Raw genomic sequence first — 16,051 nt, forward strand, 5'->3', positions numbered from 1 at the left:
AATTTCCTCAGGTGGAGCTAATCCATAAGCAGGTTTATAAATAAGCCACATCATTTCAAAGGTCCTTTTTTTTTTATTCTGTGATTCAATAAAATATACTTGTTGGTGAAAGTTATAATTCAGAGAACACTCATTTTAGAATTATAAGAGACTTTGATTACAATTGAATTAACCTTAACATTGAATCTATATTGAAAGAATGTTTTACAAATCAAGGAATGTTCAGTTCTATGATCAAGGTCATTATTACTGTTATGTACTATAGATACACACATAGGGCCATATTTATAATATAAAAGTTTTAAACCACATGTGACCTAAAGAGATAAAACTATTTGTTACATAATCTTATAGGGTCAGTCTCACTTTATAAAGAACCACTTTATTTTATTGTTACAAAATGTATTTTATGAACACTTTCTAAAACATAAGATTTTCAATGATCTTCTAGGTCAGTGGTCGGCAAACTCATTAGTCAACAGAGCCAAATATCAACAGTACAACGATTGAACTTTCTTTTGAGAACCAAATTTTTTCAACTTAAACTTCTTCTAACGCCACTTCTTCAAAATAGACTCGCCCAGGCCCTGGTATTTTGTGGAAGAGCCACACTCAAGGGGCCAAAGAGCCGCATGTGGCTCGTGAGCCGCAGTTTGCCGACCACGGTTCTAAGTTATAAAATGACTTTCCCATGTCCCTACCCACCCCAAGCCATATGAATTTAGCTGAAAAATTTATCTTTATATTTTTATTGTTTTCCCAAATCAATACATGGCTTTTATTGCATATTTTAAAAATTTATATATTTTTTATTGATTTCAGAGAGGAAGGGAGAGGAAGAAAGAGATCGAAACATCAATGAAGTAAATCATTGATCAATTGCCTCCTGCATCCCCACTCAGGGGCATATTGACCAGGAATTGAACAGTGACCTCCTGGTTCATAGGTCTACGCTCAACCACTGAGCCACTGCGGCAAGGCATATTGCATCTTTAAAATATAACAAATAAGTCTGAGGAATCCTCTGGCATCTTGCTGTTGCTATAGCTGGACAACTTATTCATCAGCCTGCTGAACTGTTCCTTTTTCAGAGACATACTGGTAGATATCATCCAAAATTTTTATAATATTCTAGTTTTTAACTGTTGTGGCTTGCTGAATCAAAGCAACTGAATTTGATTCAAGTTCAAAGTCATTTCCTTCATGAATTAACTGGTATTTCTGGGCTTGAGATACTGAACAAGCAATGCCTGACCTCATCCAATCCCTGCACATTTACTTTTCGTCCAAGAAATTTCTGATTTCAACAAGAGAACCATTCTCTCGAATAACAATGTTGATGAAGAAGTGAGCATACACAGACCTCATCTTATAAAGAAGCCCAGTGTAACACCCTTGATCTTGTTCTGTACGTGACTGCAGATAGTGCGAACCATGGCCAGTTCCTATTTCCCCACCATTTGTAAACCCAGAGCCTCTTCTTTTTATTTCCTAGGAGTTGGAGTCCTACATTGATGTGATTGAAGTCCCGCCTCAGGGTGCCTCTGGGCAGTTCACTATAACTGTGCATCCCTTCAGAGTGATGGCGACATTTTCAGAAATGTCTACAGTCTGATTGCTGAGGATGGTCTTCATTCTCACGGTAGATGGGCAAAGCTTATCTTCATATTTTTAAACTTACTGACTTTCTGTATGGTGTTACTTGACATAAATATATAATATTGGAAATAGTTTGACTGGGAGTAATTTGAGAATAATAATAAGCCCCCTCACTGAGGATATTAATGATAAGTAGGCCACTGAACCAACTAGTTTCTATTGAAAACCCAACTAGTTTTTCTTGCATTATCAAGAAAAACTTCCTTATTCACAATGCCCAGAAATATTTGCTGAATTCTCCTAAAAGCAGTGTTGTATTATTCACATACATTTTATAGGAAATTAAAATTTAATTTTCACATCATCCAGTATCATGCCTGCCAACCCTGGCCCAGATAGGATTTTTACATGTGGGTCATGCATCCATAGTAACTGGGAGTCCACATTAAAGCATTAAAGTCCTGCCAGAGGCTAGCATCAGCATCCGCACAGACAAAGACCAGTGGAAACATCTGAGCTCCATTGTTCTTGGTTCCTTTATTCGCATGGTAGCAGAGCAGTGGATAGCTGTGTTGGAAGCCTACTTCATATAAAATGTTGGCCTAAGAGATCCACATTTAAAGCTTCTTAAAAATAAAGAAGCAGCGAGATTTAATAAAGCCAATAAGTCTTTGCTTTTGTTAATTTTCCTTGCCAATTGTCTCATTTTTCTCCCTAAGGTTTCATTATGTTTTATAACATTTAGTTAAAATTTTATTTATACTTAATCACCCTCTGAATATTGTATAAATGAGAATGGGTATTGTCTGGGACTACAATTAACCTGAGAAGTGGCATCTCTAGGACCTAACATGTTGGTGGTGGCAGTGGTGACTGGGAAAGACCCTGAAAGGCGGGGGAGTGAAACTGAAGAAAAAGTGTCATACCTGGATGTTTTTTCTGAAGATTCCAATGTGGTGCAAAATGTTGGGAATTCTGTGTTTTGCTTTGTTTTAACAAGAAACAATTATTTACTAGTAGGCAACAGTTATTTTAAGACAGGAGAGAAACTACCAGAGAGTTATAACAGAAGAGTTAAAAGAAAAAGAAAAAAAAAAAAGAAAAGGAAAAGGAAAGGAAAGGAAACATAATTATATAGCTGACTTGAATTTTATTTTATTTTTTAAAATATATTTTATTGATTTTTTACAGAGAGGAAGAGAGAGGGATAGAGAGCTAGAAACATCGATGAGAGAGAAACATCGATCAGCCGCCTCCTGCACACCCCCCACTGGGGATGTGCCCGCAACTAAGGTACATGCCCTTGACCGGAATCGAACCCAGGACCCTTCAGTCCGCAGGCTGATGCTCTATCCACTGAGCCAAACCGGTTCCAGCGCTGACTTGAATTTTAGAAGGATCTCCCTAGGTGGGGGTAGGTGGGTGGGAAGAGAGATTAACCAAAAAATGTATATACATATATGCATGACCCTTGGACACAGGCAATGGTGTGGTGAAGGCCTGGGGCAATGGGCAGGTGCAGGCTAGAAGGAGTCAATAGGAGGAAAAAAGGGGACATTCGTAATACTTTCAACAATAAATATGAAAAATTTTTTAAAAATCACCCTAGAGGCAGTATGATAAAGGACAGAGATTTTGTGATTAAATTTACCATTGCACTAAGTCAATGATGGTGAGAATGGAAAGCATGGATTGGAAGGATTTTTAAGGCAGTATTAGCCATATACTTGAGGTATGAAAGTGGGTTTTCTAAGCTTGGGAAAATGAGTAGATGATGGTTCAATTGACTAAAAGAAAAATATTGAAGAAGCAAGAGGCGAGATTTTTATTGAGGTGCTCTGTTTTTGTTAAAGCAAAGTTTGAACTGCCTACAGCACGTCCTTGTGGAAGCATTAAATGGTCAATATCTTACGTAATCAATTAATTGATGCAAGAAGCAAGCAAGGAGAGAGAGAGAGAGAGAGAGAGAGAGAGAGAGAGAGAGAGAAGAAGAAGAAGGAGGAGGAGGAGGAGGAGGAGGAGGAGGAGGAGAGGAGGGAGGGAGAGAGAAAAGAGAGGCAAGTGAGCTATGGGGAAACATGGGGTGGCGACAGGTTTGGGAGTCATCAGCATAGGTGAATGGAGTGGTCAATATTTTTAACCAAGAGAGTGGTGGACTGTAAAAGTTCTGCTGAAGTTGACAACAGTAATTGTTGACAGCGGTAATTGTAAACCTTAGTGAAAAACATATCCACTTAATAATGAGCAGAAAAATTTTAATTTCAGAGTGAAGAGTACATTAAAAGTAAAGAATTAAAGAGAACAAATAGAGGCCACTCTAAGGAAATTTGATTGAAAAGAAAGTTGGATCAAACTGGTTTGATTCAGGAATCTTGCATATATGAATAGCCTGAAGGAAAAAATCGTGGAGGTTATGATTTTAAGACGGGGGAAAGAGAATAAAATATGTGGCAATATCTAGATGAAATAGGAAGGGATGGCATTCAAACTATGAAAAATACATTAATTTGAACAGGAGGAGAGAGATCTCTTTCAATGAGGAATAACTAAAAAAGACTAGAATAGAAACAGATTCCAGAAAATTTATTTAGAGATAGAGGGACAGAACGTTTAAGTATTACAAAGACCATGATTCTTTTTAAATTAAATTCTAATTTGTATTATTAAAATAATATATATTCATAGTAAAAAAATGTAAAATACTAAATATTAAAAAAAACACACACAACTAATACAGCACTCCAATGGACACAAAGTCATCCCTTCCCCTTCTTTCATCCTGCTAGTAGGCCCATGTTAGTACATGTTCACGCAGTGGGATGATGACAAATGTTAATTATCCTTTAGGCTTCATCTCAGCCATTTCTTTCATCTTTTAATCCTGAGCTGTTTATTCTAACTCTTCAGTGTTTTCCAAAAAGTCATCATCTGCATCACATATTTTTTTACATCTTCCAAACTCCTCCCTGAAATATCATATTTCTTTCACTAGACTTAAATCACGTGAAGGCAAGAGCCACATTCCACCTATTTTTAGGGCTCCACAACACAAATACGGAGCTTTAAACATCGTAGATCAGGACAGTTGAGCAGAACGTTCTGTGATGATGCTATTTCTCTGCACTGTCTAATACAGCTTCTGGCTGCTGGGGCTAGCAAGCACTTGAAATGTGAAACTAAAGCAGATTCTTAATTTTAATTAAAATTAACATGTGGATAGTGGCTACCATATTGAACAGCTCAGCTGTAGATAACTAATACTGTATAATGTTTAAATAAATTATCTTTTTTTCTTTTTAAATTTGTTTTCCAAGGCTCACAGTAGGTTAGAGGGAGCAAATTGAAAGAGAAATGAAAAAGAATTGAGAAAAAGTTAAAACAGACAAAGGAACTCAAAAAAGCCCTATTCTCAAATAGTATATGGTCCAATAATCCTAATCTCTCAACTGATATTCACAGTAACGACCTTAAATCATCTAAGGAATGGATGAGTTCCAGGAACTTTGTATACGCTCAATCAAACTTAATTTTCAGAACAACTCCAGGAGACATAATATTATTCCTATATCTCAATTAAAAACAGATTTAGAAACTTAAGCAATTTTCTAAAAACAAACAAAAAAAAAAACAATGCTAAAAGTCTAAAACTTAAAAGTAGAATGCTAACCCCAGTCATCTCCAAATCCCGTGATCTTGGCTCTCAACATGATAACTAATACCTAAATTATATTCACCACATTCTGCACTCTTAAGAAAATACACAAAAATATTTTGGAAAATTTTCTCAATAAAAAGTTAAAACTTGAAGCAAATCATTGTAGTATGTAAAGGGATAAATCTTTAGCTAATTAAAATTACTTGTTCTCCAAATGCCTCAATGGTCTAGTGATTCTGGATAGACAAGGTGATGCCATACTTACTTTAGTAAGTCAGTACAGACATAGTAAAATATCGAAATCCTGAAAGTTCTTATATGGCATACATTAAATTCTTTTTTAATATATCATTTCCTCAAATTTGCTACATCTTAATAGAAAAAAACAAGTCAATGCATTGCAGATATATTAAGAAATTCTTTTCTATTACCTCCAAAGAAGAAAATTATAAAACTTATTCTTACCTTTTGTTTGTTGTAAGTGTATGGTATATTTCTGTTGATCTTCACAACAAACTTCTCCACAATTTTTAAAATGGTTTAGGTCACAAATAATGCATTAAATTGTATATATTTGTCTTATATTTTCAATGCATTCTTAATCTGTAATAAAGAAATAGAAACAATTTTCAATGTCTTCTAAGACCCAAAAGAAATGTGATGTCTTTAAAATCCGGTGCTATGGGCAAAAGGATATACTTACTGCTTCCCAATGTCTATAAATAAGCGAGGGTTTCTTAAAAAGCCCATGAAATAAATCTTTTTTTAACAGTTATCTAATTTCTTAAAAGTTACCTTTGTTAGGAATGGAACCTAATTATTTGATGATTTAAATATTTTCCAAATATTATTTTATCATATTTTTATACAAGAATTCTCATTTGCCTTCAATAGCCTTTCTCATTCTTTTTAGTTACTTTCCATATTCTCCATTCTGAATTATAACTGTGTATTCTATTCTGGATGAATACTCTCATTTTTCTCTAAAACGTGGCTGGTAAACAAAACCCTGCAAGAGAAGACATATGAGGAAAGCTCAGACCTCTTTCATCTTGGCTTTTCTTTTAAAGTTATCCTTGGCTTTACTAAACTGTGGGTTGTCGTGCCTATTATTGTCTTAGCTAAACATAGACTCTAATTTAGATAATCACAGGATGAAACCCCAAGTGACATACTGTTTCAAATAAAATACTGATACCCCTTCATATACACAGCGATGACAGAGACAAACTGCATTTAGCAGTCAACCAGCCATCGCGGGATTGGCCTCTGCCGGCTCACTTGTCAGTGTAAACACACCCAGAGAGAAGCAAGTCAGAAGGAAAACAACAAAACCTTCTGCTTTTTGTGCTTTCTCAATCAAAAATATCTTATTAGGAAAAAAATTCTTTTACTAAATGCAAAATTTAATCAAGAATGTGTGACATAACCTAGCTGGTATGGCTCAGTGGTTGAGTGTTGACCTGTGAACCAGGAGATCATGGTTGGATTCCTGGTTGGGGCACATGCCCAGGTTGTGGGCTTGGTCCCCAAAAGGGGGAGTGCAGGAGGCAGCCAATTGGTGGTTCTCTCGCATCATTGATTTTTCTGTCCCTCCCTCTCCTTTCTTCTCTGAGATCAACAATATATATAGCGTGGTGACATATATTTTATCTAGAAGTATCATGCTGTATAATTTAGCATTCTTTATCCCAACCCAAAAGGATTGATTCAACTCACATTTATTGAATATTTTCTTTAGATAAAAGTTTTGTGTAAATGACTTGTTATAATAAAGCATCCTATATACTAGGCCCCATTCTTGCTTTAATGATAAAGAACCAAAGAATTTAAACACCCATGGCTTGCAGCAATCTTTTGCAAATGGAAAAAACCCCTACATAATTGCCCACACTTCTGCTCTCTGCAATCTACACAATAATTAGGAATAAATAAGGCATATAAAAATAGTTTACACAGGTTTTATCATTGCAATTATGTATGCAACATTTTTATCATAAGTTTATACTAAAGGGCTAAAAAAAATATAAGGCATGGGGTGTAATTCCAAATAAGTCACTGAACAATGAGGCAAAAACTGACCTTTACCTTTTTTACAAAATAATTTTTCTGGCTCACTAGTTATTAAGTTGCTAGGTAATCTTACACTGAGTCATTAGCCAACCCTAGATGTTCATAAAAACCCTGGGGAATACAGAAATGTAAATTTAAAGAAACTCAATTGATGGTATTGAACACAGCATTAGATTGTGCTCTAAAATGTACGCTAACAGTGAACAGTGTAGGTACCTTGCCTGGAACTCCATTGCCTGCTGATGCACTTATCTCCCCGCGGCTGTGAGAACTGACTGTTAGTGCCTCACAGCTGCCAGTTCCTTGGAAAACTGCCCTCCAAACAAGATTGAGTGCCATAAGGGTACACACTGCTCCCCCTTTCTTCAAATACGGACAAACTGGTTCAATTTGTGCTCCTGAGAGTCCCCCTGCCATTTCAGGGAAGTAACGCTCCAGTTGAGATCCCACCCTTGCTCAGCCTTTTCCCTTTGTCCTTTTCTGTTTTTCTCACTCCTGTAGACCAACGTCACTTTGCAAATAAATCACGTTCACTAAATCCCCATCCCAAGTTCTGTTTCCAAGGAACTTTCACCTGAGATACATAGGTATCATTAACACTTCAAACTGGTTGTTAAATGAAATTGATGGTATGACGGAAGAGTGGGAACGTAATTTTATTACCAAGATTTTTAAATGAAGCTACAACATTGGGCATAACCTACAATTTCAATTTGCCACTTATTTTCTATGCATTTGAGAATCGTGTCTTTACTTTTAAAATGGAGATTATAATCTCACAATCCAATGTAGAGTTGCAATGTTTTATTTAGATTTTGGAAGAGTTGGGGGGAAGGAAGGTTATTTCATAACCCTGTCTTTAACTCTTGAGTTTTTTAACAGAAGTAAATAAATAAGAAAAAGAAAAAAAACGTTCTAAACAAGTCTACAAATCTGTTGAGTTTTTTTCCTTCCTTTTTCTTTTCCTTTTTCCTTCCCAGCATTGAAGTCTAGAACAAATTCATATTTTTAAATGTAAATGAGTCTCAAAAATATTACTCAAAACACTATTTTTGGAGGGCGGGGGCATTCCATGATTTTTTTGTATTTAGATTAAGCATTCCAAAGGCAGGGACTTTTGTATCTTGAGTGTCCTTCTCAGTGACTGGCACATTCAGCACATCTATATAATAAAAGCCCAGCGACCATTATGGCAGAAAGACCAGAATGACTGGTCTCTATGATGCGCACTGACCACCAGGGGGAAGACGCTCAACGCAGGAGCTGCCCCCTGGTGGTCAGTGCGCTCCCACAGAGGAGCACCACTCAGCCAAAAGTCAGGCTCACAGCTGGCAAGCGCCTTTCCCACCTTTGTGGCAGTGCTAAGGAGCAGTGAGCTGAGCGGTAAGGAGCAGTGAGCAGGGGGGCAGTAAGGACAAGGGGTCCCGGACTGTGAGAGCGTGCAGGCCAAGTTGCGGGACTCCCCCATCCCCCCGCCCGTCCAGTGCACGAATTTCGTGCACCAAGTCATAGGATTAGAGAAAAGCCAGTTGTGCTTAAAATGCAAAAGAAGCAATTTATATTCAAACTGCTGCTGTCCTGTCCCACCAGAAGTTATTTATACCAATTATTTATTTAAATTGATATGAATAGCAGAGTAAACAAGCTATTAGAAAGAGACAGAAACCTCATTGAAGATTTCATATGGCATCTCAGAAAGATGAGGAAGTTTACTGCAGCCTTATGAACCACATTAAAATTGTGTTTTGTAGGTCAAGATAGTAAAATATCATTCCTTTCATATGATGCAAAGATGAAATAAATACATGGAGGACGTTGTTTTGCACATGAAGCGCTAATAAAACAGAATAGATCCTGGACAAGAGTGGGTAAGCATGTACATCTCCCCAAGACTTTTCTGTGCTAGTTATGCGTTGAATAAGCAAAACCAAAGTTGAATGGCCAGCAGTAGATCAACCCAGCAACAAGAGCAAGCACTTAATGGATGGTCTCATTGCCTCTCTAGAGACTTTGGGGGTGAGCTAGAATGAGATTTCATTCCTTTCTAGTCCCAGGGAGGGTATTTTTATATAAATAGCAAGTTCATCATAATTAAAATTTGCTTCTTTTTATTTTTTTTATTTTCAATTTTATTTATTTTTTGTTAATTCTCACCCAAGGATATTTTTTCCATTGATTCGTACAGTAGAAGGAGTAAGGGAGGAAGGAACAGAGGTGGGGGGAGAGAGAGAGCAACACATCAATTGCCTCCTGCACGCTCCCCAACTGGGGCCAAGTATCAAACCTGCAACCCAGGCACATGCCCTTGACTGGGAATCAAACCCGAGACCCTTCATGTGCGGGTCAACCAATGCCCTAATCCCTGAGTCATACCAGCCAGGGCAAAATTTGCTTATTTTTAAAATTATCTCCTTAGTCAATCTAAACTAACTGAAGCATAATTAAAATATTGAGGAAATAGTTTTTGATATTAAATGTTTAATAAGGCACATATTTTACCTGTCAGAATCCCTTTTCATGATTATTTTTTTGCTTCCAGTGCAGACAATGCTAACATTTACCCTTGGCATATATCCTGCAAAGTCATTCTTTCCTAAGTCATGTGGCCCAAATGACGTATTTCAAGATATTTATAATAGTTTTGTTAATTTTAAAGTGTTCTTTTGAGTTAGAGTGATACAAGAAACCAATATCAGCGGTTGGTGAAATTTAATAGATTGCTTTAAAATTTTTCAAATTTATTTTTGTATTGGACAGAACCTACATTTTGGGGCAAAGTGACATATAATCAACTTGTATGTTCTAGTGTCTTCCTCAGAGCAGGTAACAATGATCTGAACTAGGAGATTAGAATGAAAAGGACAACTTAAGACAGGGTTCTAATACTAGGCTTCCAGAAAAAATCTAAGCAATTAAATTGAAGAATTTTTCCTAAATGGGCTCTTTCTTGCCATCACCAGGGTAGCTTTACAGTTTTCCAAATTCTAAAAGCCTACCAAGATTTACTCTATTTCAATTCAATTAACGTTTATTCTTTATCAAAGAAAAGAGAAACACAAAATACTGAGTACATTTGCATGCAATCTTTTTGCTGCTCTGAAAGAAAAGTAAATATTTGTATCTCTAACAATCATGCTTCAGAATCCTGTAACTGAAAGAAGAGACTCTGAACTGCATCTTTTTTTTTTTCTTCTAATTGCATAAACAGCTTACTCTTGGATAGAAATTTGCCTGAAATGTTTTACCTTCCTAGACACCATGTTTACTTTGAATGATTCAAGAAATTTGCACAGTATAAGATAACATCTGTTACCAAGGTATGTGGAATGCATCTACTCCAATTGCTCTTCCAATAAGAGAAGTGGGCACTTGTATAGGACAACAGAAAAACACAATTTTGAAAAGCTGCATGACTTAATGATATCCTGCATAAGACTAGTTGAATAGGCTAGTGAACAAATTGTTGACTTATAGTTATTGGTTGGAAAGCTAAGAGTTAGTGGCTTAGTTAAAAAGAATTTCTGAATATCAGGAATAATGCAGGAAATGCTTTTAAAAGTCCAAAACAGTTGATAATTTTATCTTACTAACTTTTTAAAATATATTTTTATTGATGTCAGAGAGGAAGGGAAAGGGAGAGAGAGAAAGATCAGTGATGAGAGAGAATCATTGATCAGCTGCCTCCTGCATGCCCCCTACTGGGGGTCGAGCCTGCAACCCCGGGGTGTGCCTTGACTGGGAATCTAACCATGATTTCCTGATTCATAGGTCAATGTTCAACCACTAAGCCACACGGGCCAGGCATATTAACATTTATTAATGCTAACACTATGAAGTGTTTATTCTAGTGATCTAGCATAAATGCAATTTGGGTTTTTGTGCTTCTTCAAGTCCCCCATAAAGCGTTAATGAGATTTGAACTCAAATTGCAGTTACTTCATAAAGAGTTTATCTTCTTTTTTCCAGTATCCTTCTCTCTTTTTTGGCCACATGTTAGTGCTTTTATGTCCTGTAGTTGCTCCCTAGACGTAGTCTGCAGTACTGGGGGTTCCATTCCTGTCTATTACACCCCAAGAATTTCTGAATGTGTTCTTTACCCTCAAATATGGCTCTTAGAAAGTTAACTAGAAAAGCATGGCTGGGGCTAGAAGATATGAGGGTGTATTATGTAATAACAGTGAGAAAGGAGAGGAAAGAAGAGGTAAGATGAAAGAGATTATTGATAAATTAGGATCTAGTAAAGCATTTTGCAGGGGGATACCAGACCTTCAATTTAAGAATATCATTTTGGCAGCTATGTGAAGAATATAGTTGTGAAGAAGATTGAGGCAAGACTAAAAGGAGTGAAAAGGGGATTTCATAGCAGTGATTCATATGAGAAATGATAGACTGTAAAAAACTGATATTGACAATGGTGATGAGGAAAACTAGAAGGAGCCAAATATTTGAGAATAGTTCATGTCATTAATTGAGAAATAATATTATATTTGTAGCTATGGAAAAAGTTATCTGTATGAAAGAAAATTGAATGAGATTATTTCCTCCACTCAAATAATTCCCAAAGAATTAGGAAACTGATTTCTTAAAACACAAATTAAAAAGACTTGCTTAACTTTGTTTATATGAAGATCCAAATTTTGGCAGTTTTCTAATTATAAAAAATTATTAAAGAAAATCTGTTTCCTTACAAGGGTCATTACTTTTGGTCATAGTCCATTTTACTTATTGTCTCTTCAAATGGGTCAAATATGCTGTTAAACTTTGCACCGATCTGTTAAGTATCAGCCATTGTATTTTTTTCTCTTTAATTTCCATGTGGTTCTTTTTTAATATAATCAAATAAATACAGCAACTTCATTTTATCTTATTACATTTGGTCACATGTCATAGCACTTTCACAGGTCCGATTTTTACTCTGATTTACTTCATGACTTCCCTAGGTTCATTGGGAAGCCACTTAGTCTTCTGAAACTGAGGCAAGGTGGTAGTGTAGGGTGAGGGGGCACCGAGAGGCGACTCTCTCACAGGTAAAAACTATTGGGCAGTTGTAGGTTCGAATCAAAGAGGCTACAATTTTGACATTGAAAAGGGTAATAAAAAAAGTAAAAGTCTAAATGTAGACCACCTGCCACTAGAAAAAATTGGGGGTCATTTGTAGACAGAGATTAAGGGGTTGAAAAGTTAACATTGGCAAGGGCAACTAGAGAGTTCAAGTTCAAATTGCCCTATGAAGTTAAGTTCAGTGAGCAAGGAGCAGAATCAAGCTTTCCAAGGTATTGTCACAATTTTGATCATTTAACACACTCTAAATGAGACACCCATATTTCTCTTCTTGACCACAGGAATTGCTTTTTGACTAACTGATGTCTTATCCTTCTACAGTTTATTGTCATAAAGCAGAAAAACCCTTTAGAACATAGATAAGATTATGTCACAACCTGGCTCAAAACCATTAAATTATTTCTCTTCATAATTATAATAAAATCTGAATTCTTCATCTTTGCCTACAAGGATCCTATATAATATGGCCTTTGCCTATTTCCACCTTTCTGCATCTCATCTCTTTTGATCTCCTCTAGCCACATTGGCCTTCTCTCTTTCTATGAGCATTTATGTGTGTCTTAGAGCCTTGGTCTTACTGGTCTGTCAGCCTAGAAAGCTTTTTCTTTCGATGGAGATGTGGCTTGATCTCTTAAAAGCCACCTTCCCTGATCATCTCACTTAAAATTATTTCCATCCCTACCTCTGCTCCCACAGTCGCTCTCTAAACCTTTAACCTTATTTTTATTTACAACATTCCCCTCCACTAGAATGTGTGTTATAGCTCTTTATGTTTTCCTCTTCATGAGCAGGAAATTTATTGAATGTTGATGTTTCCCAGGGGCATAAAAGATTCCATAGAACATAAGAGCTCAATATATATTTGTTGAATTAGTAAATTAATGAGAGATACATGAATTTGATCCAACTCAGGGAAGGAGGGACAGAGGACTGTAACCAGATAGTACCAACATCTATATTCAGTAAGATCGGAGCACTAGAGGAAAACAAGGGGGAAGTGAGCCCGCATTCCAATTCCTAGACAGGTGATGAAGCTGAAGCTATAGACACCCGTCCTTTATTAGTTACAGTTCATAAGGACTAGGGGCAAACATGGATCTATCTCCAGGCCATCAGGATTAGGGTATAGGGAAACATTAACAAATTCACCTGTGAGAAAACGCTGATGGCAGAAGCAGATGAGCCAAGGAGAAGACTAACAGTTGTGAAAGAAGCAAATTCCGGCTGATATTCCCAGCATTATCACTCAGTATTTAGGACCTCATTAATGACAAAGAAGCCCTACCCATGGTCCCCTCATTTCTGGAAAATAAGAACACACCCGAGGGAGAATAGACTGGAAATGGCCGAGTTATGCAGTGAATTGGGGCTGCATGGTGGATCCAATCGGTTGAAGAGAAGCATAGTCTCTTTATGCACATTAACAGGAAATAATTGAAAAATGTTGTTACTACTGAAAACATACACATAATTAATGTTTCAGCTTAAATTTATTTTCAGTTTGAGGTTTCTTTTTCCCAGTCTCAAAAGATGAGAATGATTACTTATTATATAAGGTAAAATTTCTGCCTTTAAGAAATAATATGAGTTGCATGACTATGATTCATAGTTAGGAGACACATGCAAAGCCAGCTTTACAAAAAAAGAAAAATGTTAGAAATACGTTTGCAAGTCATATCTGATTGCAAGCTGCGTCACAGAACTGGTCAACTAAAGTGCATGCCCTTTAACGTGGGCAGTAAAGGTGAACATTGCTTTCCCCCTTGTCAAAATCATGATTTAAAAATCTGACTCTGTTTAAAATATTGATCACATAAAAATGTATTTTACTCATTGCTCTGTATGTTATTCCTATAGACCTAAGGACATAAGAAATATGTGTCCCATGGTAACAAGAAAGTTTCCCACCGTAAATAACAGAAAATTAAAACACAAATACAGACATCTTTTTTTTAAAAAAAGGAAGGACAGAAGAAAGGAGGGGGGAAGAGAAGCAAAGCAGATGTGTTATGGGCTAAATAAATACCATGGGCTCTGCCATCTTTCTTTTCTGTGAACATGGTTCAGAAGTATAAAATTACTGGGAACTTCTCAGAGTTAGACACAGGAGCAGAAGAAAAGATGTGAGGAAATACTGGTAAAGTAGAGCTAGGAAGCACGTGGCCTCTCTGAAGATGAGGTGTAATAGAAATCCAGTCTTACTGTTCCCCAGCGTCCCCAATATTTATGAAAATAAACCTTACCAAAGATTAGTTTTTGGTTTGGGTTTACTTCTTGAATTTTAGTTGTTTTTCTGTATTTTATATATTTTACTAGAGGCCCAGTGCATGATTGAGTCATGCACGTGTAGGGTGCCCTACACGCTTTCGCTTTCGATCACAGGGGAGCTGGGTGCCTGTCCGCTGGTGCACCAGGCGCCGGAGACTTCTGAAAGGCCTGGTGCCTGAGTGGAAAGGCATCCAGCTCCCACGCTTTTGTTTTTGACCACAGGGAGCTGGGTGCCTGAGTGGACAGGCACCCAGCTCCCATGCTTTCCTTTCGATTGCTGGTGCACCAGGCCTTTCAGAAGCCTCCGGCATGGCAGAGGCTTCTGAAAGGCCTGGTGCCTGAGTGGACAGGCACCCAGCTCCCACGCTTTTGCTTTTGATCGCGGGGAGCTGGGTGCCTGTCTGCTGGTGCACCAGGCCTTTCAGAAGCCTCCGGCGTGGCGGAGGCTTCTGAAAGGCCTGCTGCCTGAGCAGACAGGCACCCAGCTCCCACACTTTTGCTTTCGATTGCGGCTTCTGAAAGGCCTGCTGCCTGAGCGGACAGGCACTCAGCTCCCCCGCTTTTGATGGTCCGCGCGGCGGGACATCAGCTCGCTGCCCCAGAGGCCCCTTCTGTGCCGCAGCACAGACATGGCGCAGACGCTGAGCTCGTGCCGCTGCTGGCCACGCAGCTCAGCGTCCCGCCGGCCCAATCAGCTACCCCGGCCACCCCGAGTCCCGCCCCCCCGCGCCTCCTAGCCAATCGTGGGCATAGCGAAGGTACGGTCAATTTGCATATTTGTCTATTATTAGGTAGGATTATTGTTGCTTATTTTGTTTCCTTCTTTCATATTTCTATGCACTGTTGAATTTTCTTTAGCTTCATATATTGGATTCTTAGTTTCCTTGCTCGTAGAATTCTTGTTTGTTTTTGTTTATTGAAAAACATATTTATAACTACAAAGTTCCCTCAAAGTGTTACTTTAGCTTCATCTCACAATTTTGCAAGTAGTGGCTTAGCTATTATGAATAAATTAAATTAAATAACTTTCTAACAACTCAAACTTTTAATTGGACAGATTTCCAGTATCTTCACTTAAATGTTTGTCTATTTTTTTCTATCACTTTCTGAGAAGTGTTTGTTGATTTCTTCAAACTTAATTATTGGTTTAGACATGTCACTTGCAATTCTGTCAGTGGCTTTATATAATTTGCTGAGTGCATATAAGTTCACATTGATTTTTCCTGGTTCGTTTTTTTCTCTCTTTAACACTGTATAACATCTCTCTGAAAATCAATATAAGTAGTAAATAAGACACATCCTTTAGAGCCAGACAGCCTGAGTTCAAATTGGGGCTCTATAACCATCTTCTCAAATAGCACATGTCATAGGAATAACTTGTCTTTTTTGCCTATC

General features: G+C 37.4%; 1 pseudogene across 1 annotated transcript; it reads right to left on the minus strand.

The window, feature by feature from the left end:
• Window positions 1-1,056: 1,056 nt before the first annotated feature.
• LOC307107934 (large ribosomal subunit protein uL6-like) lies at window positions 1,057-1,635 on the minus strand (annotated as a pseudogene). The gene has a single exon. The product of its transcript is annotated as a large ribosomal subunit protein uL6-like (transcript).
• Window positions 1,636-16,051: the final 14,416 nt, after the last annotated feature.

Source organism: Cnephaeus nilssonii (assembly GCF_951640355.1).
Source record: "Cnephaeus nilssonii genome assembly, chromosome: 12".
Classification (NCBI taxonomy): Eukaryota; Metazoa; Chordata; class Mammalia; order Chiroptera; family Vespertilionidae; genus Cnephaeus; species Cnephaeus nilssonii.